Here is a 27,148-nt window from a genome sequence, read left to right as displayed (position 1 = left end):
GGACTGTACCTTAATTACGTCAACGGCCACTTTCTTCCCGCTCCTAGGCCTTTCCTCTCCCATCGTCGCCATAAGACCTACCTGTGTCGGTGCGACGTAAAGCCAATTCAAAAAAACGTATACAAAGCCAAATATGAGGGAATTGATGAGGTTCATGGCAACATTGAGGTCAGTTTAAAACATAAAAGGCATATATCTAGTCAATTTCTGTTTTTAGATACCTGGAGAAGTTGTCTTCTTAGCAACTCGCTCAGTTGTGTGTTAAATTAATAAATATATGATATATGAAAATTTCTAAGCTCAGATCCCCATGGTGCTCACTAATTTCGTGTCCTGAATGTCAATGTTTTGAAGCGACGTCAACCACTGCTGAGTGAAGATGACCATATTTGACAGAAAATGAATTGAGTAATACTGCGAAATGTCCCTTCTCATTGGCCGTTTCTATGACGCAGTCTATGGACTGGATGGAATAGTGGGAATTACAAATGTCAGGATTATCGTCCATTTCCATTTGATTTATATGTCTGTTCACTTGTGGACATCTACATTTTATTAAGAGCTCTTTCAGAAAAACTGTTTAAAATAGAGTTGAAGAAACAACCGAATATCAATTATTGGATGCATTCCGTTGTCAGTCGAGTATTTCCGCTCGTGAAACCGTCTTAGTTCAAAGAGAAACGTTACTCGATTCTGCCAAGTCGCGATGAATTATTCTCCACCAGAAACTCCCACATCCACGCCATTTTTGTCAATGAAATGGGTTATACTAACGTGGAATCGTACGAGCCACGTCTCAAGAAATGATAATATCTAGTTGCCGTCCTGGCTGAAGTTGCGATTTGATTATATATAAGCGAGGAAAGTATTACGTGTGAAATTTTGTTCTCTAAAAGGAAATGCGAGTGTTGTAGGATAATATTGTTGCATTTATTCGTGAATAACATTGAATTAATATTTGACCCTACAAGTTGCAGGTGAATCCACGTAGGAACGGAGGTAGGATCGCGTTATTGAAGTGTTAACCAACATCAGCATGCAGGCGTAAGCAGGTTTGGAGTCCCGCCGGGCCTGGAAAATGCGATGCTATCAAAATAACACACATGGCTGAGGGAATGCCATAATACTTCGAGGACCAGGGTGCAACAATTCACATCTTCAGGGAGTTACCAGCCAAGATGAATACACAAATTTTCCTTTACCTATTCTAAAACATTGTACATTGTGTAACTAGATTTCCTTTCTTTACATTATGATTATAATATTTTATACGTAGATACAACGCAACAGTGTCATCTGTATATGTATGTTTTATAATGTTGTCGGACGCATTGTACCTCTTGAAATATAGTGTGATTGGGGATTTAAATTAATGTTGTGCCGGTTTAATCTAAATTTCAAATGCACATTTTATTGGTTGTAATCTATGGTGATTTTATTGTGATCTAGCCAATTACTTCAGTGATCCGATTTCCCCGGTGAATATAACGTCCCAATTTCTTCATGAATCAAATCTTACTGTTAATATTTCGGAACGCATTTCTTATGTTGTGGAGGTTAGGGTATTTTCCTTTTTTCATTCCTTTACAAGCCAGAAATCTCCTACGGCCTGGCCAGTTCTTCGTTAGAGAAAGATTTCTCTAAGCAGTATGGGTTGGGATAATAAAGTTCACGTGTATTTATAAATGAGAGCATTTTCTTCGGCGATTATGAGCCTGTATATATATTTTAAGGTTCAAATCTCTATGATGCGCATATGGGAGTATACAGAGTTCGTTGAATGTTAGGATTGTTGATATCATTTAGGCAAATATCGTGCACGCCTTCAGGGTAAGATTATTTCTTGATATATATGTATTACTTATATTGTAATATGATCTCCGATAAGACCCAGTAAGTTGACATTTCAATATGGTAGAAGAAATGCACGTCATGCGAATCCAAAGCGTGATATTGTGAACTAGACAGGCCGAGTGTACCGTGAGGGTACTTATCATTGAATAAATCTTCGAAATGAACATGTGGATAATTATCATTGATATGTGATTCATACAAATGGAACAGGTCTTCTATGAATGGTACCAGACATAAACAGTTTGAAGTTTTTCTTTCATAATGCTATTCCAATAAGATATTTAAATTGTACTCTTAATAGGGGTAAGGTTAGGGACATATTACCAATGTACAATTTATTTCTTTTCCTTAGAGTAGCCATAATCTTTGTGAATTCATTTTTGTATAATATGCCCGGAAATTTCAGCAACTCGGAGGAGAGGCCATGGACGAATTTAGATGTTGATTTGGTGATATTATGATCTTAAATTATGATTGTTCATTATGGTACTGTGTGGTTTGGAATACCCATTTTCTTCTACTGTGCAGCAGTTGGAGGATACCAGAATTATTTTGTTCTTCCGGTTAAAATTTAATTTGATATATTAGCCGCGGTTAGCTGCAGCCTGACGTGTGTTTTGATCCTTACATCGTTTCAGACCTCACGGCGTTGTATGTATTTTCATTTATTGATCGTTCAAATTTATAATTAGACGCCACTTGTTTTACGCGACGATTGTAAACGTTATGTGAAACAAATATACTGAATTACAAGTTTTTGGTCAGAATAGACATAAACACGTGTTTTCGTATTGCAGACGATAAAACAGGTGAGCTAATATAATTGCACCGTTAACGTCATTTTTGAGGCTTCAGCAACTTTTCGAATTACTAATTGTACTATATTGATTCACCTTCATTCGGATATTGGCTCGACTTGTTTGAGTTTACCTCTTGAGAGAAGATCAGCCAGCCAATATTGTTAACGGCAGAATCCCATTGTAGCCGCCACATAGGCGGAAAACCAACACCGTAACCAATAAGATAATTGAAATGTATAATCTATTCCACTTGTCATATTCAACATTTGATAATTGTGCAGCCAGTATGTGACATATTTTGTTCTTTGCTAATTAATTTTTGAATGATGACTTGTAATTATTAAATTTGAACTTCCTTCCAATTGAAACAGGTCCTAATTTTTATGAACTACGACCTCCTTTCTCAGTCTCATAAATTTATAGACCATAAGATTCCACAATGATAACGCCAGCGTGGTAATGATTATTTTGGACTGTAACCGGTACCTAACAGAATCTCCATACCAACGATTTGGTTCTCATTGTGTGTGCGTCGAGTAATGCTATGGCGTAGACACAAAATTCTTCGAACCCTTGTGTTGCGAGTTTGCTTTATGAACCGTTACATTGTGTATGCATGTATGTATGTATTGTACCCGACAGAATAATGATACATGGACTGAAAGAGATCTGAGAGATATGTCATTGTCCTTGAAAGAAATTCGCTGATGTTTGAAGCGAGGAGTACCAAGAAGCGTCACCCAAGCCGTTCTCGGAGTAAGAGAAAGAGACCACGGAACGAGCCTACGGAATACTCCAGAACAAAGGAGTGGCTTAATCCGGTCACGAGTACAGCGGATAGGGGCCAGTATATCAAGCGAGCGAACTCTCCAACCCTACCGTAACACATTTGGAACAACTAAGATCTCCGAGCTTATACTGATATTACTTTCTTACCACACCGTGGAACAGGAAGTTAGAAGGTTAAGATGGTAATATTACAATATATAAGGACCATTTGCTTCTAATTGTGTACTACGAGGGCAGATCAGAAAATAAGTTGCACTTCCCAGTTGTGGCCATTTAATACACCACCTATACAACAGCAAGATGACTATAACGACATACACTGTAACGTCACTTTTCCACATAGTTTCCAAGAGACTCCAAACATTTCTGCGAACGCACAATCAACTTGTCGATTCCGGATGCATAGAAATTTCCTCCAGCGTTCTGCAACCACTCGGAGACAGCGGCTTTCACCTCCTCATCGGTCTGAATACGTCGACCACCGAGTTCCGTTTTGAGCTTACCGAACAGGTGAAAGTCACATGGCGCTAGGTCGGGAGTGTAGGGTGGATGTTGCCAGACCTCCCACTTGGAACGCTGCAGCAGTTCTCTCGCTTGGCGGGCCTTGTGAGGTGTTGCGTTATCGTGCAACAAAATCACACCGGCGCTCAATTTCCCCCGGCGCTTCCCTCTTTAATCGCTTTACGCAACCTGTGCAACGTTTGACAATACGACGCCGCGTTGATCGTTGTTCCTTTCGGCATGAATTCCAGGTGCATCAAACCCTCCATGTCAAAGAACACTATCGCCATAACTTACCGCCTGAAGGTTGAACCTTGGCCTTTTTTCGTTGTGGTGGTGCACCCATTCCATTGATGTTCGCTTCGTTTCGGGGGTGAAGTGGTGGACCCCCATTTCCTCGCCTGTGACGATTCGCCGCAGAAACCCGTTGCCGTCTGCGGCATAGCTTTGCAAATATGCCAGGGAGTATTGGAAAAGTTGTCCCTTGAGCTCATCGGTGAGAAGACGTGGGACTCATCTTTGACACAGCTTACGATATCCAAGGCCCTCGTGAACAATAGCGAACACACTGCCATACGACTTTTTCAGCTGCGTCGCGATATTTCTCTCAGTTTAATGAACCGGTTCTGTCTAATGATCGCATTCACATTGCTGACCTTTGCACGGGTCCTGGACGTTGCGGGCCTGCCTTCGCGATGGTTGTCCGTGATATCTGTGCGTCCGGCTTCTATTTGCTGACACAGCTTTACGATACCTTACCGTTAAATGGCCCGCTCCCTACACACAGCACTCATTTCACGATTAATATCCGTGCAATTCTTCCTTTTGCCCCGTACGAATGGGATTGTTGCACGCAATTCATATTTGGAGTGAACGTCCAGTTGACGCGCCGTTGCATTTAGCCACTATTCACACAATACTAGACGAGACACCACAGCGACCTGCCTAACAGACGTGTGGGCAGTGTCTGTCCCTTTCTCCGCTGTGCCCACGTTTGCGACACACACCGCACTGCTGCGGCGTGTTAGTGCAAGTAAGCTTTTGATCCACCTACGTGTAATATATATGGATGTAGAATTCAATTTACAGTAATCAAGTATTACTTTGACCGTGTGCCAGAATGTATTTTATTCGTGAGGTCGGCTGTCACAAAGATACACTTCGGTGGTATCAAATAGAACCGTCACATAGACTTAATTGTCGTTACCTACGGTCTTACATAAAATAGTAGAGGGCGAGTTGGCCGTGCGGTTAGGGGCGCGCGGCTCTGAGATTGCTTCCGAGAGGTGGTGGGTTCGAATCCCACTCTCGGTTTCCCACCTTCACACCATTCAAATGCTGGGGCTGTACCTTAATGAAGGCAACGGCCGCTTCCTTCCAACTCTTAGGCCTTTCCTATACCCTCGTCGCCATAAGATCTGTCTGTGTAGGTGCGTCGTAAAGCCACTAGCAAAAAACGTAAAATAGCAATCATGGGAGAATACCAACTTGTACTTAAAATAGGCGTTACAACGCGCTCACCTGGATTTGACAACATATTCATCAGTCGCTCTGGACTGCGACAAGACGTCGTTCATGTCACACAGTCTGTTTCAGAAATATTACATCTGAACCTATACACCATGTCACAAATATTCCTCTCCGTCGAAATGCAGGGCCTCTTATCCTCGGCATTCTGCTTATGCTACATCACTCATAAAATACAGGCTCACTCTGCCTTTTACATCTTCCTAACTATTCTCATAGTATTTCATTTCCATTACAATCCATTTCTTCTTGTTTGAAATTTTTTTAAGTACAAGTGATCCCATGACCAAATAACTTTATAATGATCTCACAATTAACTTCTCGAAAATCTTCCTGACCTCAGGAGCAAAATTGCAGACCGTAATTTTCTGTATCACAAATACACGGTGTCACAAATTTTAAGTTTCCCAAAAATGTCGACTTATGATTTTCTTCACAGGATTTCGATATAAACCGCAAATCTCGCTTAACATTTCTGCTGAAAACATAATTCATCATCTCAATCTTCACCCTGACGTGATTATTATTACTATTGGATAACTTATATTTGACTTTATCACCCTCATAACGGTTATTTTATCGTCACCATTGTTGTAACATTCACCGGACCAAATATTATTTCGCTGTAATTCATTGCAATATTTAACTTTACATTAAACATTTTAAAAATAAATTTAAGCACTTTTTAAAGTCTCGCGTCCTGACATGAATAATATACAATTCGCCTCTACACTAGAATGACAACAAGACAAATCCTCGTTGACGCAACACTGAAATCTACACAAGCCACATATGCAACGCGATGTTATGATTTATTAAGTAATTAATTTAAAGGGATATGCATTTAGATCTCTAACTACAAGACATAATATTTAATTAGACAGACCTGTAATTGCAGTCGTTTGGCGTGGCATTATCTCGGCTTCATCTTGTGCCAGCCAACTCCTACTTAGCCCCTCATTATTGTAGGACACATCCTTTGCTCAAAATATTATAAATACACGGATTAGCATTCGTCTTGAAGCAATGCGTATTGATTACATAATACATAATTACATAATTACATTACTTATAAAATTTTATTCTATCCACATATAACAATTAAACCGCCCCGCTTCCTATCGAAAATTCAACTGGTGCAGTTTGTGGAAATCTCCAACTCCTTCTTCTCCACGTGTTTCACAAGTGTGATTGGCCATGAGACACAAGCTTATCTCGGCCACCCCACAACATTTCTCCCCTTCCCGATTACCAAATCACATCGACCGCAATAATTCACTACAGCAATCTATGAAAGGAGTGTCTCCCTAAGCAGAAGTTCAGGAATCCTACAATTATTGAACTTATTATTTTCTTCCCCGACCGTGATAGGTGTCGTAACTACAATGTTTCAATAGCTAATTTTGTCTTCGTTTACCATTTACCACTTGGTCAAACATTCATCCCTCAAGCCTACTGGCTTTAGAGATTTTACAACTCCATTTAGCCCACTTTAAGTCTTCTTCTTAATGCTGCCTGACGTAGGTTCACCATCTCGGAACATAGAATGACGACTGACGCTCGTGGTTCAGGAGTGGGGTATTTAAACCTTTTCTAGGGACGCTGAGCTTGGCGTTATGTATTGTTGTGCAATCATTCCAATTGACGACCATTGGACCGATTCCTTCGAGGCTCACTCCAGAGATTCCACCTATTTTTCCAGTCATGATGGTGTTGTTTGCTGATTTTTCCTTTTCCTGTAACAGGTGTAATTAATTAATTTCTTGCATTAGGGTTCCCGCGCATTTTGACTGCGTGTCATTGACAAGTGAGCACTATTCTTCCAGTATGGATGCCAAATTTTCTCCGAGCATAATTAAATAATTTATCTTCATCAGATATTTCCCAAAATTTTTATTATTTATTTCTGTGTTCATGACAGGGCTAACATCTCTCGCAATGCGGGTTATTATCCAGAATGTCGTTATTAATTAGAAGAGGTTTTCCGAAATGTTTCGACCTCGTTCGAATTGCTAGCTCGCCTCCCGCTGTGAGTTGGCATGCCACGGAGCGTAAGATGAGATATGGATGCACTCCATCGTGTAGTTGAAATTTCAGCGAGGTAGAATTATGGGTTCACTACTTCCATGAATGCAGAACACCATTGTTTCCCACCAAACTTTTTTCGTGATTTAAATTATGTGGTAATTCGCTTTCCTCTGCGATGTCAAACGCAATTACTGAGGCAATTTAGGAAATAGAGTCTGGGAAAATTGGCCTTTCTCTAATCGTCAGATCTTTGAAACAAACCAGTACTTACTCAAGTCAGTACGTCCGTAGGAATGAGGACATTTTACAGGAGTTTCGAAAAGTAATTTCGTAGGAATGATATGCTCATATTTCACTGATTGTTTACACCTTTTTTATATTATTTGTAGAGTACTTCAAGGCGAATAAAAGTTTATTCATACTTATTTTTACATACTTATTTTATAAGTTGCGTGTAATCCTCGATCAATGAATTGCGGTACGGTTGTTTTTTTAATCGTGTTCATGGAGGGGATTGAATAGGAAGTCAACTGCCGAAGCATAAGTGATATGGATGGTAAGTAAACTCGTGTGCTCATCCTGAGGTGGTGCAGCTCTTTTCAGGCACACCCCCAATGGAGGTGAGCTGCATGTACCATGTCAACCACACACCAGCCCTCCTGCCATTCTTAAATTTCTGGCAGTACCGGCAATCGAACCCGGGCCACCGCGGACGGCGGCTAACAGTGCTAACCGTTACGCTACGGAGGAGTTCATATGGAAGTTGACGGGGGTAGTTAACACGAGGACAGATCTAATATTGAAATACAGTCCTTGAAGGCAAACCTCTTTCAGTACGACTTTCAGTTTTACAACATTTATTTTTGTACACTGCTCTCAAATAATAGCTTCCTACCAATAACTTTGAAATGACGGCAACTGTGTAATTATGAGGAGAGAAAGCAATGGACACTTTGTAGAAAAGATCCTCAGTCTGTAGTTCATGAAGTTCGTTTTGGGTAAAAAGTGATGTTTTGCATTTGGAGGTATTTCGTAAGTGTTTTTCTTCAAATTTGTTCCAAATATCCGTGATGTTTTCGTTGAGTTCTTCAGTTAGAAACTCCATCAACGTTATAATATTTTAAGACGACACTTTCCAGTTTTTATCAATCGAAAATACGTTATACTGCAGAAATACAGTAGGTCGTCTATACATAGAGATATTTCTTGTGTGAATTTCTTACCAAACAAGTTGGAGAAGAAGTAATCGGAACACATGTACTGTATCTACGCATGACACTGAAACCATATTGAAAATGGTAACAAGAAAGGTGTTTAGTTCAGTTAGTTCTAGTGAGAAACGTTTAGTTTTCGCTTGGAATCAATTCATACTAAATGAATTAGATTTTTACCATTAACTAATCATCTGTGGCGAACCTGTCGTGAATCGATCAACGTCACCTCTTGGGCCGACGTTTGTTCCCTCATTTCTTCTCCCGAAATTCACGAGTCCCTTTCAGCCTCACATCAAGTCAGATTAATTCGAAAGAAAATTCATGAATATTATAAAATGAGTTAATTAACTAATCAGATGACATGTATTTCATTCTGAATTTGGAATTTTCAGTTCTATGGCATCATACGCTCATGGATGATGGTTCGTTAACTTTTAAGAATTCAGAAACTATTTAGAAGGTTGATTTCTTACAAATCCGAGAATTGATATTGAAATCAAATTCAGATGGAAATGCCATTAGAATGGGTGAATGTCAGTAAAAAGGAAGATCCTTAGTTTAAAAATATATTTTTTCTGCAGTTATGCAGAAACATTATTAGTTAAAGGAAAGGTTGTTCAACTAATCTTCTAAAAGGCAGAGTAACTACTGTGTAGCTTGTGTGGAATTGAAATAACCAGCATTCCGGGAAATATATGAGTAAATATGGCAGAATATGTTCCGGGATCATCACTGTTTAGAAGTAACTGATAATATAGATCAATAAGAATACTCATCACAGAAAATCACGACATTTACGATCTGTAGTAGTAATTCTACAAAAAACTTGCGTGTTGACATACATTGCTGGTAGTCCCGTTCCACTCCTTCCAGCCATATCATATAGAATACGTACAAAGGAATGATTTCGGTAAAATTTTTCCAAACTTCTACATCAAAAACTGAGAGATACCTTCTTAGCATCTGGCATTATCGGTATTAATAACAATAATAATAATGACGTGTAGTTTTCAAGAGAGGCCTGGTGTATTTCTTTCGTATAGGCGAACGTCGCGTCTGTGAGGATGGGGCTCAACCTACGTTGTATTCTAATGCTGAAAGCGGCACAAACACCCAGCCCCCAACCACTGGCGTTAATCAATGAAGGTTCAAATCGCCATCCCGGCCTTGAATTCAACCCAGGATCCCCTGGGCCAAAGGCCTGCACCCTAACCTTTTAGACATGAATACGATCATTAAGTATGCAAAACTATCGGTTAAGTACACAAGGATATGGATTTTAAATATCGTTAGGTACTATATATGTTAAAATGTCAGGTATTAATCAATCACACTACAAAATTATAAACGATATGACATAGAAAAGTAACCTGTATCGTCTTTTCTTGAAGTTTTTTCTTGTGTGAAATTCTTATCAAACAAGTTGGAGAAGAAGTAATCGGAACATATGTAATATATGTCTGCATGACACTTTGAGACCATGTTTAAAATGGTAACAGGAAAGATGTTTAGTTCAGTTAGTTCTAGTGAGAAACGTTTAGTTTACGCTTGGAAACAATTCATACTAATTGAATTAGATTTTTACCATTAACAAATCATCTGTGGCCAACCTGTCGTGAATCGATCAACGTCCCCTCTTGGGCCGACGTTTGTTCCCTCATTTCTTCTTCCGAAATTCACGAGTCCCTTTGAGCCTCCAGCGCCAGCAATCACGCAGAATCGTGAAAAAAGAACCCCCGTATGGCACAGTGAAGTCAAAGGGGAAAGAATGAGACCAGACGAGGGAGGAAAGAGATCGATCAATGGGAACATGACTCTGGTAGTCCAGTGCGTCATTACAGGCAGGTCAACTTCTGCGCTTTACTCTGGTTAAAGCTGAAATACTGCTGTCATGAAACATACCACTGTGTTTAAGACTGTGAACGGAATTTAGAATGAAGAAATAAGGAACATTGCCTTTTCTATCTTAGGAATATTCCTTAAGTTATCGCAAGAAACTCGGTTTACCCAATCAAAAAACCTAAAAAGTCCTATTTTTAATCGCAAGAGCTTCTAGTAAATATTTGCTCAAGTTAAATAAGATAATTAAAAATCCTATTTTCTGTAAATATTACGAACGAAACTAAATGTCTCAGCCATGTGTTTCTATAAATGTCCATTTTCGTTTCTTTGGCGTCTAAACGATATTATATTTCCAGATAACGACATAGTGCGTCACTTTATCCTTTACAATTTAACCTTCTGAAATTATTTCCAATATATTCAAGAAAATATTTTGTACAGAATGGTACTAGATTTTACGATGGAGCATCTTCAGTGCATGTTTTTGCGGTGACAATCACCACTTTCAACCACAGCTTACAAATTTTATCCAAGAATTTATTGACTTCTCTGTCAATGCTAACCTGAATCTTAACTAACCCCAGATAAATACTTGGAGACCACAGTAGGACGCAAATTAATCCAAGCACAGGCGTTTACAAGGGCTTTCTTAAGAATAATTGGAAGAATTGTGTGTTCTTGTTAAAAAGAGACCTGACATTCAAACGAATTGCACTGTTGGCATGTGGCCACGCGTTGAATAGCGATGTGTTCACAACTGCTACAAAATCACTGTAGACCGGTAACTTATTTAGTGAGATCCACATGTGGAAAAGAATTAATAACCGTTGAGTCCACAAATTTGTATGACTTCGTCAACATCATCATCATCATCATCATCACCATCATCATCATCATCATCATCATAATTATTAGGGCCCGGATGTTTATGCAGTAGTAGGTTAGAATGCAAACTTACTGAAGCGAGTAACAAGTAGAGTCTACCCGCATGACGGTAATGCTATGAGGTTTGCATAAACATTAGGGGTTCGGCCCATTAGAACCCCCAAGAATTTATGTTACTCCCACTACATTACGTTAGAGCGGGATAGTCGACATTCCCTACTATATAATTTGGTTACTAGATAATCATTATAGGTTTTGTAGTTTTTCACAAATTTATCAAAACTACCGAATTAGATATAAGGGTTTTCGGAGTGTAGTGGGAGTAACATAAATTCTAGGGGTTTTAATGGGCCGAACCCCTAATGTTTATGCAAACCTCATAGCAGTAAGCTTCAGTACGTGTATATTCTAACCTATTACTGCACAAACATCCGGGCCCTAATCATCATCATCATCATCATCATCATCACCATCATCAAAATAATTTTCTTATTTATTTAGGATCAGTTTAAATAAATCTACCTCACTGAATTAAGTTCATAAAATGAATGAGTCATAGCCTTATCTATTTCACCTAAGACCACGTTCATATTATAAGTAATCTCGTTACTTACATTGTAGTCTAAATATTATTGTATCAAAGTTTGCGTATACTGCCAGATCATTACTTGAGTTATTATTTCAATTACTGACTTAATTCTTTGAATATTCTCCAGAGATATCTCACCACTATAAATGAAAATCATTCTTCTGAAAAACAGCCTGCCAGTCAGACACACTGAATAACATAACACGTATTGTTCCGATACGCGCACTAAACCTCCTGGATGACTTACTTGTTATATATTGTTCCTCGGTCATGAAAATGGCGAGTCAATATAATGTGGCTATGTTTATTATTATTATTATTATTATTATTATTATTATTATTATTATTATTATTATTATTATTATTATTATTATTATTATTATTATTATTATTATTATTATTATTATTATTATTATTCAATTTGCATTGCGTTGCACTGACACAGATTAGGCTTATGATGACGATCAGAGAGTAATGGGAAGGAAACGGCTGTTGACTTACTGTAGTTAAGGTATAGTCCCAGCATTTGCCTGATGTGAAAATGAGAAACTACGGAATACCATACTCAGGGTGGCCGACAGTGGGGTTCGGAACCACTATCTCCTGAATGCAAGCTCACAGCTGCGCGCCCCTTACCGCACGGCCAACTCGCCCGGTACTCGGCAATGAGACACACTGTTATATCATAACTATCTTAATCCATACCGAACCCCTGAACTACCTAACGCCTACTGCCTAAGGCCAGTTCCTGCAGATTACGAGATGACATGTTGTCGGCGCAACGAACACTCTTAGCCATTATTTTAGACTCTGTAGGCAGGGGTCATTGTCACATCGTCAGATAACTCCATGATTGTTCTCACGTAAGCCGAATGGACCTCGAAGTAGCCCACAGATCCAGGTAAGAATCTTCGATGTGGCCGCGAATCGTACCGGAAGCCTCTCAGTAAAAGGCGGAACAGCTAACCTGGACTTTGGGGCTGGCCATTGTAACTAATCTACCCACAATAATCAAGATGATAAGATAGGCAGACGTTAACGGCAACCTCTATGGTACCTCTCTACTGGAACCTTCGCATTTTTCAACTTCCTTGTCTTCTCTTTCTTCTTCTCCTTTCACCGCTTTTTCCACGCCATGGTAGTATAGCGGATTCGAATTGAGTCACGTATGTTGATATGGCCCTGTTTCACGGTCGGATGCAATTTATGACACTATCCCTATATGGAGGGATGTACAGTGGGAATTTAAAAAAAAATCCCATCCCTTGACACGTGAAATATAAGGAAGTTAAATTAGATTATGTTGGGCTTTGTACAGTCTTATGGATGCGTTTTGCAGAAAAGCCCGTAGTCCTCACTCATTCCCGTCCATCCTAAAAATTCAATTAGAAAAATAATGTCTATTTCACATCTTTGGAGTGATTACTCTTAGATCCCAGAACGATTTGGCTGTACTTGAATTACAATTACGTCTAAGAAATATTAGAATTATGGACTCGCGACGAAGCGTGGCACAATGACAGACGCCTAAGATAATTCTTTATTTTTCTCGGCATCAAACAAAATCGTCCTCATAGAAATGGGATAACTTCTTGCGTTCCAGTGTTGGCTCCTAACATTTCTTTGACATCTAGCGATATCTAGCGAGTAAAATCTGCACTGGTATGTAATTCATGAAAGTTTGCTTTCCTTTCCTGTACAGTAGTTGTTTTTTGTAATATTTGTGTAAATGACGGAAAATGTACCTGTAATTATTGACTTAGAGTACAAGGAATGATTTCCCCCCGGTGAGTAGCAGCAAATTTCTCTTTGAGTAAATAGTGCGAAGTTGTTCCATTGTGTTCATATTGAGTATATTCTTAGAAGTACAGCATCGGTATGTACGGAACTTGGTATAACCCTAAAATGACAAAAGCAATTTGTGCTGATTAATAATAACGTATATATGTCCTGTACTAGCATTCAATTTTGTAACATTCATTTTCCCGTAAGTTTGCTTTTCTGAGTTTAATGTCAAATATTAACCAATCACAATGAACTTTTTGCATAAAGTATTCATGATGTATGTGCATACTTCTGGGCATTAATATTACCAAAAATGTAGTTTGTCCATTTTGTTATCACATTTATGTACCGATTAATGAAAATTGAAATTTTAGAAAAACACTGAAAATAAAGTAACACCATTGCTCATAAAATGAATGACTAGAACTGTTGAACTATGTCTTGTTAATGTACCTAAAATATCTGGAATGTGAAATAGAGGTCAGAGTAAGAAAAGTTGGTCTTCAAAAATGCCATTAAAAATAAGATATTAAATATTCAAAACTAAAAAACCAGCTAAGTTCTGGACTGCAAAACTTGGGTATTGCTACATATTTGCATGACAGACATAATTTAAATATTGGTTTAATTTGTCAAATAGAAGAGTTACATTTTTGGGTGGATTCTCCTCTTAAGCCCCCTCTCCCTTTCACCTTGTGATACGCACTTGCATACAACACTGTGAAACTATACGCCCATTGCATGCTCCCACTTAGTATACTTGGTCAGCTGTAGGCTATAAAATTCGTGCGTATTGTGACTGCTGAGATTTGAATCCCAACGTGAGCAATTGTTTTTCTCTCCGAATGAATACAGCATGATGACGTCAGGCAACGAACACGCCAAGTATTGGCAGAAGTAACTCCGATTCTAAATGCTTCACTCCATTCCGACATGGCACAATATTCACACGCGTCAAGAGATCAAGTATAATGTGGCGAATTTAACATTCGTGGGGTAGCGATTCGGTGTGGCGTCGGACCTAGGGCTGCTCTGAGATAGATGTAGCAGTGGTGGGTGTCAGGAGAAATTAGACTTCAACCGGGTATTGGTTTAAAGCGGGTTTCTATTATGTAAGAAGACGACAAGTTAGATAAAACTGCGCAGAGGAACCCATTATTAAAATCGGCTGAACTCACGCAGGCGTGCAGTTTTCCTCTATGTCCATACATGGTCCGTAAACAATTATGAGCATCCGGACCCTATTGCAGAGAAAGCTTCTGCCAAAGAGTCCTTTTATGGCGAAAAATGGTCGACCGGTACGTCTTTATCGAGATGGAGTTAAGTCGTAATTGAGATCATGTAATCTTATCTGACAAGACTCCCTTCATTCCGGCGGATGTCGGACCGGTTCATGCTTATAAGCCACGGGGTGTCATACACGACATAATTTATTGAAACAGGAACGCCCGTACTTCAATTTTTCGGAGAGCATGAATAACGTCAAGGCGTGTACGGCTCATGCTTAGAGACTATTGGAGAAGGGTAGTGAAATAAACTTATGATTAAAGTGGAACTTGCAGTTTATTCAAGAGATAAGCAAAGGAATTATATCACCTTTTATAGATGTATTGTGAGATTGCCCTTGAAGGTGTGGAGGAGACGTTGTTCTGCGGCGTCCGCGTCGTCTTTCGTCGTTGGCGTCGGCGTCGTCCCGCGTCGTTTGTGTTGTCTCAGCACTGGACGATGACGGCGACTCGAACCTGAGGCAGATCGTGCAGCGTGAAATAGTTGTTAAGGAGCGGAGAAATCAAGAACTTCCGCACAGAATGTCAAGGGAAGCTGGTGCGACACTTTTCTACCGCACTGCGAATTAAGGCGAAGCACTTTTGAATAGTTTCCACAGTAAATGGTGTTGGACGCACTTTTGAAGCAAAGATGAAATCAAAGTCACATTCGGAGAGAAAAACAATAATGCAGTAGGAACCATCGTACTTGAAATAATAAATAATGAAATCAATCTGGAACCTTCCGAGATGCAATAATTAAGCACTTCACTCAGTCTCAAAAAAATAAATTAAATTCTTTGGATACAGTCTCTGCACTGTATGCAATGAGTACAGCACGCACACTCTCGTTGAAATAAATTAGAGCCTCTACGAAAATATAAAGAAACAGTTTATGACAGTCCAAGTTCTGTTATGTCGTAATTTCTCAGAGGCAAGGTTATCACTAAGGCGTAATTTTAGAGAGTTTTATGAGGGGAATTGACATAGTCTTTGAATGAAATGAAAGTTGGCACAGTTTATGCTAGGAAATATTAACACTGTTTTCACGCGGAGTGATAGACACAGTCTTTAAGGAAAAACAAAATAGGCACTGTTCTTTACAAAATAACGTGACACTGTTCGTAAAAGAATTGTTCAGTCGCTAGGGCACAATTTTACGAGATGGCTTAACACGGTAGAGATAACAACTACAGCACAGTTTCAAACGTACAGTCCTTTTAAATTCACAATCCACAAACGAAATACAATTGCACAGCTCTTCAGACTGATAGAAACGAAAATAAGCTTTCGTTCACGCGTAAAGTTAAAGTCCACGGAGAAGACTTTCAACACTAACACTTTCGAACCCATGTACTCATCCGGACAGAGTAACGAACCGTATAGCGAGGCGACGATGTGCTTGCTCGCACACACACACTGAGAGACACACGCACTCACAGCATACTGCACACTGCTTTACTCAAGGCTGACGAATCCCTTTTATTGCCGAAGGTCGGACGGTGTGGTTTCACATGTGGGCATCTAGAAAAATTTATATCTCGGCCATCCTTCCGCCGATTTACATGAAATATTGGCTAGCAGAATTTATTGTTCAAGCCTACAAGGTGACGTTCTTGAAATTATGATATTACATTCCGTTCATGATGAAATGCCATAGAACAAGGGAGAACCTTCGGTGTGACGTCACTTGGCCTTGGCTGGTGTTCTGGAGCAGTGCTAGTTTGCATGCTGTCTCCCACAATGCCTGCGCGCTCGGCGCTCGTTTTGAATGCATACAGTCGTGTGTTAGCGAGTTCCTCTCAAGAAATACATGAATGTGAATGCTCGCAGGGAATTCCCGTTTCAATATATAGCCGAGTGTTCACGCAGTGGCCAAATGTCTGTGTCGTGTTGGAGGCGGATATCATCTCATGGGGCTGGAGTGCCTCATCCATAGATGATCGTCTTACATCGGACCAATACAGGATTTGAACATTCTCTATATTATGGTTCCGAAAATGAGAGAGCGCTATCGAGATGAAGTATTATAATTCGTGCAAGATAACTCACCAATCCACACGAGCAGGCGTATTCAGGACTCCATTCAACTGCTCAGCTGGAAACCTCGAGCTTCAGACTTGAACACAATGGGCAAGTTTTAAACACCATAATTATAAAGAAACACTGGCCACTCCATTCCCCGCATGCGCATCATGCTTTCTGGCTGCCTTATGTTGGACGTACTGGAGGAAATCGTCCTCAACTAGGAAGACATTAGAATGCTTGTTGAATCAATGCCACGTCGGCTCAAACAAGATGTTCAAGCGGATGGATACTGAACGACGTATCAAATCATGTTTGAAACTGGCCTTTTCAGGACTGACATAATTCAATGTACAATGCTCGACATCGCAATGAATATTTGGACATTCTGCAGAATATTATGGTTCCGGGAGTGAGAGAGCGCTTTCCAGATGAGTATCTCGTTCAGTATCAATCAACTTGAACAACTAGTCGGAGCGGATGTGGCACTGATTCAGCAAGATTTCTAATATATTCCTCGTCAATGGCAATCTCCTCCCATGCGTCCAACATAACGTATTTGGTTAGCACAACACTCTTAATGTTTAAAAATAAGTATCGCTTTTAAAAGGACTCAAGCCCTCACATTCGGGCACACTTCATCGCAGCAAATTGGCACTCACGTAAACACGCTTATTATTGTAAGGCTAGTCACCACTGTGTATATCTAAACCTGTATAACAGTCCTTCGAGCTTCGAGGGGGCAGTGATAATAAACCACGCGCTCATTGGAAGCATTCGGTGTGGAAAAGCAAGTACTCTTAGTATTGTGCTGTTATATAACAGAGTAAGAGAGTTAGTGAAATAAAAAGGCCAATACTAGTATTGGAACCTCGGATCGCCCGATTGGTAACCAATGACCTTTCCCACAAACTAAAAAAGACGCTTCGTACAGTGCTTCACATCGAGCTTCACTTTCAAGGTACCTCCCTCATTTCACATGATTACTTACCGTTAACACCAGTTTCTCGTCAATTTCATTGTATTCTTTCGTGTTATTCTGCCTTGTTGACAGTTGCATTGTGTACTGCCAGTCGCATTTCATCACGATCGTGTCGATAAACAACAAGCGATTACCATCACTTGCTGTAGTTCTGCCACCTTAACCCAGGACGATGATACCCAACAAAGGACTTCAATTAAAATATTTGATTGTTCATTTGCACATTATTCACTACACTACTGCGTATTTGCGTAGTTTGTTGCGCGTATATGAGAGAAGTGTACTTATACAAACATAAACTAACCAGATGCAGTTAAAATCCGTATTCGGCGGGAAATCGAACTTGAGACCCTCTGAACACGTTGACACCGACCATTTAACTAAGGCGTCGACCGTAAGCAGCTTACAACGTATTGCGAATGACTTTATTGGTTGTAGATAACAGGAAATTTTTTTAAGTATATATAGTTCCCCATACATAATGAACAACGCATAATGTACAAACAGTAAGATTTCTTGCGGACGTTCTATATCCTAACATCTACTCTACCAAAAGAAAAGTATTAATTGTAATCAACCGATATATTCTTCTTATTATTATTAGCATTCCACCACTTTTCCCACACCTGAGGGGTCGCATGTGCGAATTGTGCCGCAAATGTGGATTTGACCCTTTTTTACGGCCGGATGTCCTTCCTGAAATGAACCCTATGTGGAGGGACGTAACCACTATCGCGTGTTTCTGTGGTGGTTGGTAGTATGGTGTGTTGTCTGCTTATGAAGAGGAAAGTGCTGGGCCAAACACAAACACCCAGTCCCCTCTGATAGAGTATATATATCATACGCTCTCGCTGTATTCACAACTAAGGGATAAAATTACAAGTATTAATATTATTATTATTATTATTATTATTATTATTATTATTATTATTATTATTATTATTATTATTATTATTATTATTATTATTATTATTATTATTATTATTATTTCAGTTATATGTGTATTCTGAGTATTTTAAGCTGAAAGGTCTCCAAATGTGATATGAGTAATTTGTTTTGTACAAGCGGATAAGAAAACGGTGCTGTTTATAACTCGGAAAGTTTTCGTAAGTCATATGGAACAGCCCAGAGTCCGATGACGTGGCTTTGGTATTGCCCTAGGACCAGGAGGAGGTTCGGGGCGTGGTCTTGGATTGGCAAGAGGATCTTCCCCTCGTGATTGGATGAATATCAGGACATATCTACACGTACCATGAGAGAGTAGGAGGGAAGTTGAAGTCTATAAAAGGCATGTGTAAAAACAGCGAAAGTTTGCCTTTAAACTCAGGATGAGGTCTGTAAAGGCATGTGTGAAAACAACGAGAGTTTGTTTTGTGGAACGTGGTTGACTAAATTTTTTTGTGGAACTTTAAGTGTGGTACTGGGCTACAAACTGTGGATTGCTTAGGCACTTGATATTATATCACTTGTGGCGGTTTGATGTTCTAACCGCCAAGTGTCTGATATGTTGTTGAAGTCTATAGGGTACTCCGTTTCGGACTTTCCATATTTTATTGCCTGGAACTACAAGCGTATGCTGCTCAAGTGAAAGAATCATTAAAGTGAGTGTTAGAGTCAGTGAACACAGAATTATAAAGGTAGAGTATGATTGTGATACAACAAGTGCCGATACTTGGAATCTGCAAGTTGTGTTGATACACAAAGACAGTGAAGGGTATTTATCCATGTATATATGGTTTGTAATTAAAGGTCGTCGGGCTAACTACAGATGGTTTCCCACTGTTTTTAACGTTGGATGAATGTGTAAATATGGAGTTTTCCAGCAGTATTTTTTGATTGTATTATATGTATATTTTGGTGTGTTGTTGAGGTGCTCATGCACGAATATTATTCATGATATGGTCAGTTATTTTAGAAACAGTGAATGTATTGATGACGCTAGGTGCAGTTCCTCCCCATTTAGTCGTTTTCAGAAGGTAAGTTAATTCCTGAAGCTGATGCACGAGTACGCAGCTTTATGTACACGCACTGTGAGAGAGAATTATCATTCTCTATTAAAATTTGAAGGATCCCTTTAGGTGAACTCTGGTGCCCATATCACGGACATTTTGATTAATTATTCTTATTAATTTATTGTATTTATTACATTTATTTTATTATTCAAATAATAAGTTGTATTGCCAATGGCACCCAACGTGTGGCGTGTATTATATTTTATTTCAGTCATTTATATAATGTTATTATATTACACCCCGAGCTGGACGCATTAACCACGATCCGGACGGGAATCGAACCTGGGGCCCTATGAACCGAACACCTCAACGCTTACCATTCAACCAAGGAGTCGGACCATCAACCGAGTAATTAACTATCTAATTTAACTAGGATCCCTACTTCATTACTTATATGGGGACCGAAGTTTTAGTGCGTTACATTCACCTGCGATGTAGTAGTGGGCAGAATATTTAAGGAATATGTACCTAAACCTTAAAACCAATGACGGTCAGTAGCCGACAAAAGTGAGTATACACAGATGTCCACCATCCCCTTAAAATTCAGTCTTATTCAACTTGCGGTTATTAGGCAACGAAAAATTTTCGTTAACTCTTCATATCCGCGATCAGTTCAAGGACGTGTTTTTGAATCTTTAACGCCAGTGATAATTCAATGATATAAATTCTCATGAAAACTTGAAACTGCGACCAACACTCACTATAGAACATAAAATGTGTATTAAGCCTGTCAACAGATACCTTAGATATTGCGAACTTCCTCTTGATTGATAGTGATATGCCCCATCCTGGAAAGAGTGGCAAACGCATGCACCGGCGTGGATAAGGAACCAGGCAATACAGAGGCTAGATCAAATACCTAAAAGCACCCTGTTTTTCACTGTCTGTTACTGTGGATCTAACACCCTATTGTTTCACTGCCTGCTCCTCTGGATATGTCATTACCGCAGGTCAAGACGCACCCTTCTGTCTTTTATTACGGAGTGAACGGACTCGAGCGTGGGTCGAATGCGCGACCTCCACGGGAAAGGGATGTTGAGAAATGTATGAAATTTTAATAGGGTGTACCCTAGCGTCTAGAAGTAACAGTGCACCCAATGTACAATCATATTAGCGGGTGAGTGTTAACTCTACTTAGCACATACTGATGCATAACATTCAATACGAAAGCAAAGGTTGGTTGAAACAGAAGTGAGTGCAATGTGGTGAAATATTGTGTCAGGGTCTAGCTGTCGCCAAACTTTAGGGAGCTTACATAAATTTCGAAGGGAAAACCGCAGCGCTATGACGCTGTAAATATATATATTATTCCAGAAACATGCAGAGCCCTTGCATAGACAACACCCTGAAAGTGATAGGAGGATGCGAGAGCCAATCAGCTCACAACACATCAGAGTAATAAATAGTGGTGGCTGATATTTGGGAAGAACTCTGATAACTTCTAGAAAGATAGGCTAGAAATTATTAGTTGGAGATTTAGGAATATAAATATATTTATTTAAGGTTAATTACAGGTAGGACAAGAGGTCCCTATGACTGTAACTAACCGCCACATTAAATTTACTGTATCAATTAGTATAAAAATCCAATAAAAATAATACATAAAAGAACGTTAGATATATTTTCCTAGTATTAGTGAGGATACAAAAGATTAAAAACTAAACATCTGGTAGATTACAATATTACTTTCATCATTTTAGAAATTATTTTATTACACAGTCTTCCTGCAACATCTTGCAGGTTGCCCAAGGACAAACAGTGCCTTAACAACAATAATGGATACAGATATAGCAGATACATGAGATGGTATGAGGTTACGTGTAGGCAAATGATTGGCCCACGTCAAATATTTGTCTAAGGTCGGCAAGCATGCTTCTTGAAGATCATGATGGACTTCTTGAGAGTAGTAACGACGATGTTATAGATGAAATGACTATTCAGCCCAAAACTATTGCAGAAGTTGACAAAAAAAATAGGTATGGTTCCTCGAGCACCTAACACCAAGCCGATTACAGAGACTATAGAATATACTAAAAAAGAAGAACAGTCGTAAGAGAAACCTAAAATACATAAAACCTATTGTCCCGTTTATGCACTTGACTCATCGGAACAAAGGACTTGGTCAAATATGAGGGAGCATTTGATTTTAAAATTTCCACCGGTAAGCAAGCAGCTGAGTATGATCGTCTATCCCTGAGTTCCAACCACTCTGCGGCTTTGTAGAAAGATGTTACATTACAGTCTTGACGAATGTTGACGACAAAACGCACACAGGCATTCTGAACTCGCTGCAGTTTGGTATTATATTTATCTGAGATATCGCTGCGATTTACAGCGCCATAATCTAAAATAGGAAATATCACACTTTGGGTAAATATCCTTCTGACCAAAAGAGGAAGATATATATACCAGATATTTTCTTGAGCAAATGCTTGGAATTGAGGGTTCAGGAGAGAGTATTATCCATAAGAATTATAAATTAATAACATATTCTTGATACTTTACTACGGAACCGTTTACAATACTGTCCCTGTTGAAAAGATTTGATAAATTTCTGCGATATCCCAGAAAAATATCTACGGTTTTGTTTTCATTTAGCAGTAAATTATTACTTAGTCTATATTGCTGTAGTCTTTCTATAACTGAAGACTGGACATCAATAACGGGTTAAATGCCAAAACAATTACAAATGTCTAGACCCAAAAAAGTGACCTCTGTGCCATTGCCAACAACCTATAAAGCGGGCTAACTGCCATGACCATGATTGTAGTGCATACAAGCCCCGAAAGATGGCATGAGAGGTATGTGCCGGGCCGCCGTTGAAGCTATTATGGGATATGTGCCACCGAGCTTTTACTGTTGATTCCGAGCGTCATGACAACAACATCGCTCTGAATTTTAACCTAATTATTTTGAGTAAAACCTGTTGTGAGTGTGTCTTTTGTTTGTTGTGAGTTTTAATTTGTGATAGTACATTTTAAGAACGATGGAATTAAACAGTGACACAAGCAAAAAAAATTCTAAATTCCCATGGCGGGAATTAGATATTTTTTCACCAATAGAACATGTCAAAAATGTCTAAAACATATCAGATGTAAGGCTTTTCAGGCGTTTTGCTCTATTAACCAGCGTTTCGTCTTAGGTCTGACACTAGACTCATCAGAGTGGGAGTGGGGTGTGTCAGACCCTCCCACTCTGATGGGATGTGTCAGACCCACCCACTCTGATGGGATGTGTCAGATCCTCCCACTCTGATGAGTCTAGTGCCAGACCTAAGACGAAACGCTGGTTAATAGAGAAAAATGCCTGAAAAGCCTTACATCTGATATGTTTTTGACACAAGCAAAAATAGAAAGAAGGGAGAATCAAGATTCCCGTCAGCTTTCATACTACAATCTGTGTGTCCATGTTGGTGACAACAACAAGGGGTTCGTGTATTTGAGGCACGAGGGTATGAGTGGTCGAGGCGGTAATGAAATTACTTCATGTCTGTTTCAAGCACTCGCTAGCCCTGAATTTATGACAAAACGAAAACTTATTGTCTGGTCTGAGAACTGCATTGGCCAGAACAAGATTAAAATGATGATGTTTCTTTGCATTTACTTGACGATTACTGGCAAGTATGATGAGATAAACCATAAACGTTTAGTCTCTGGCCATTCATTTTTATCTTCTGACAAAGATTTTGCACAGATCGAGAAAGGTAAAAGGGTTGAAAACGGTCAAGTTCCTGACCTGGTCCAACTTATGGTAAATGCAACAATCCCTTTACGGTCACTATGCTTAGACCTGATGACTTCTTTGATTTAATAAAAGCAGCTGATTCATGCATCAATGTGACAAAACTAAATATTTGCAAATGCAGCTGGATTAGAGTTCAAAAAGCAGCACCTGGATTCGTCAAGACGAGAACAAAGTTTAATGAATTTGAAGCATGGAGCACTTGCAAGGTTCTCAAGAATGGGGTTACTACTAATTCAATCAATAACTTGGTTTTACTATCACAACCGTCTCAAAACAACTTGTCAGCTGAGAAGAAGAGATATCTGCAACAGATGCTGCCATATTTGAAGAAAGAGAACCGAGCATTCTTCGACGAATTAATCAATTAAAATTGTTTTGTATTGTTAAAAAAATATACTAGAACTTTCTAACTAGAAGTAAAGTAAAAAAAAGGTAAACTGTAATTAAATGCATAAAAAACTAGGTCACTTTTTTATTATTGTAGACTTACTGAAATAAATCGTTACAATTAATAAGAGTTTGAGATTTTTCATTGGCACTTACCTCGTTTTTGCTGACAAAAATGTGGCGCTTAACACGTTCTACATTTTGCTGAATAAAATTGTATGTTTCATTCATAAGAGAGACGAAATCAAGAAAAAACTGCAATAGGAATATGAATCTTACCCTAGATAATAAAGAAAAATATTGTTAAGGATTTTTATCAAAAGATTTTTGACCAAAAAAAATTGAATAACTCAAAATCAACATTTTGGCACTTAGCCCATTATTGATGTCCAGTCTTCAACTAGATTTATTTTACTAATATCTTCGTCAACACAATTCATAGGAAAATGGTAATAGATCTGATAGTCATCGGTGTGCATATGATGCCTTGTGTGGCATAAAACACCAGGCATATCGTTCATATACAATGAAATCAAAATGGGGCCCAACACGGGAACCTGAGGGACGCCAGAATGTTCAGTAGACCATTTTGAGAAATTTTGTTTGTCAAATACTACACGCTTTGACCTCCCTTTCAAGAATGCTTCAAACCAAGAAAGAGCTGATAGAAATATGTCCGTTGTGTATAATTTAGTCAGAAGGAGGTCTCATGCTGAATATCAAATGCCTTGCTTAAATGGAATAGTACCAGAAGTGTTAGTTTCTTTCTGTCCATGGCAAACTTGATAACATCGGTGACTTTCAGAAATGCCATAATAGTGCTATAGCCTGTTCGAAAACCATACTTAAACGTGTTAATAATGGAATGAGTACTTAAATACGAAGTGAGTTGTGGGTAAACGATCCTTTCTAATCCTTTACCCAGTATTGTGAAAACACTGATTGATCTGAAATTATCGAATTTTTGAGGGGAAGGAACTTCAGGTACAGGTCGGATACTGGCCATTTTTTAGACAGCTGGAAAGACCCCTGACTGTAAACAGAAATCATAAAGGTGAGTTTTGACCGGGGTGGTTATATCCAAACCGTTCATTAGGAGGGAAAGTGAGATGCCATCTGGTCCAACAGCCTTGGTATTCATGCTCTTAAATACTATGACTACATCCTCTGAGTGTATGTACGAAAAGTGAAAGAGATCGTGTTGAGGTTCTTTTGTGTTCATGTAACTATGAATAATTTCTGATTTTCTGTGAGAATTGTTCACTGGTGGAACTTCTAAGAAATATCCGTTTTTTAATTCAGCAGATGTGAATGAGGATGTATGTTGTGATCTTTTCTTAGCAACACCTAGTGATTTTATAGTTGTCCAGAGAGGAGTAGATCTCCTACTGAACAAAGAATGCATGTGTATAACATGAGCATCTCGGATAGTGAATTTGGTTTTATTACGCAAGATGCGATAGGTTTCAAATTTTTCAGGTTTCCTGTTTTTGATGTGCTTCCTTTTTGCCTTGTCCCGAGCAAAGATTAATTTCTTAATCGGATAGAAACCTTGGAGCCGTGATAGTACTCACGTCGGGGAGAAACCTGGTATCCGTGACCGAGTTCGTGTCGAGAGAAGCTCCGCAGAAAGTGTGAGAAGTGTTCTGAAGGACAGAATAATATCATTGGTAGTAAGTGAACCGGGAGGCACTTCAGAGAGATAGACAATGGTTTGGCATAAAATAATTATAGAGTTGTTAGAGCAATGGGGTGATAAGCAGCACTAGAGACATTGAATCCACTGCAGGAGCCCTTTAGTAAGCTGAACACTCAGCGAGGAAAGTCTCATTGTACGGTGCCGCTCCTCCTTCGCTAAAAGGCCAATAGTTCGAATCTGTGGACTGTGTCATACTCCGCACAGTCAGCCAGGCGTCGTAAAGTGCATCGACGCCCCTGAGAAGGAAGAAGAGAGAAGAAATAAGTCATCCAAGCGAACTAAGTATTAACTGTATTTAAGATCAGAGACTGAAGTGTGAGGGCTAATTACAAGATTGTTGCCAGTGGAGCTCGAAATTCTTTTAGCTTCAGTGCTAGCCAGAGAAATACTGTTTGTGTAACCTGTAAATAAGACAAGGTATATGCAAAAATTAATAATTATTAATACATGGTGTCATTTTTGGGGAAATGTCAAACTGGTGTATATCGCTCCTAGAATCGTACACAAGTCCTCAGCCTGTCCAGTCCTTAGGATCACGACAGATATAACGCAGTCAAATACCTACACATTCCTAGAGATTATTTTTATTTGTCCCGTGAAGTTTCCGTTTGTAGTTGGATATAATTTAGCATGATTAATTCTAAAGGAGGACTATAAATAAGAGGGCTGCATCAGTGCGCCGTTTGTGTAATATTCTTCGACGTCAAATCATGAGGCTCCTAATGTAATTGCATTGAATTGTATTATTATTTATTACTCACATAACACATAAATATACTTCCGCCCATTTTCTCTATATCCCTGCACATTCTACACGTATGGGTGACGTAATTCCTCTAGCGAGAGAATGAGAATCACGAACTGTTATCCACGTGACGTGTCTGGTCAGAGAAAAAATTCAGCTAGAGCTCATGACTTTTAATTTATATGGGATCTAATGTAATGAATCTAGCTCTCTGACTCCTTATGAGTCAAAGGTCATGGGTTAATATTTCCTCCAATGCGACGATTTCCTTTCGAGGCGAGGTAAGGAATTCTACGTCAACCTAATCCAGGTGGTGAAATTTCTCATTTCGACGTCTTATGAAGACATGGCCTTCGAACTATAGCTCCCACTTCATAGTGCTTCCCTATTCTGCAGTTGTTACCTCCTGTCATGAAGATACTGGTTGATCCGCTTAGCTTCTTGTCGTCCTGCGTTCTCATGTCCGTCTCCTGTG

Source organism: Anabrus simplex, chromosome 2, assembly GCF_040414725.1.
Source record: "Anabrus simplex isolate iqAnaSimp1 chromosome 2, ASM4041472v1, whole genome shotgun sequence".
NCBI lineage: Eukaryota > Metazoa > Arthropoda > Insecta > Orthoptera > Tettigoniidae > Anabrus > Anabrus simplex.
This window is presented reverse-complemented; position numbering follows the sequence as displayed.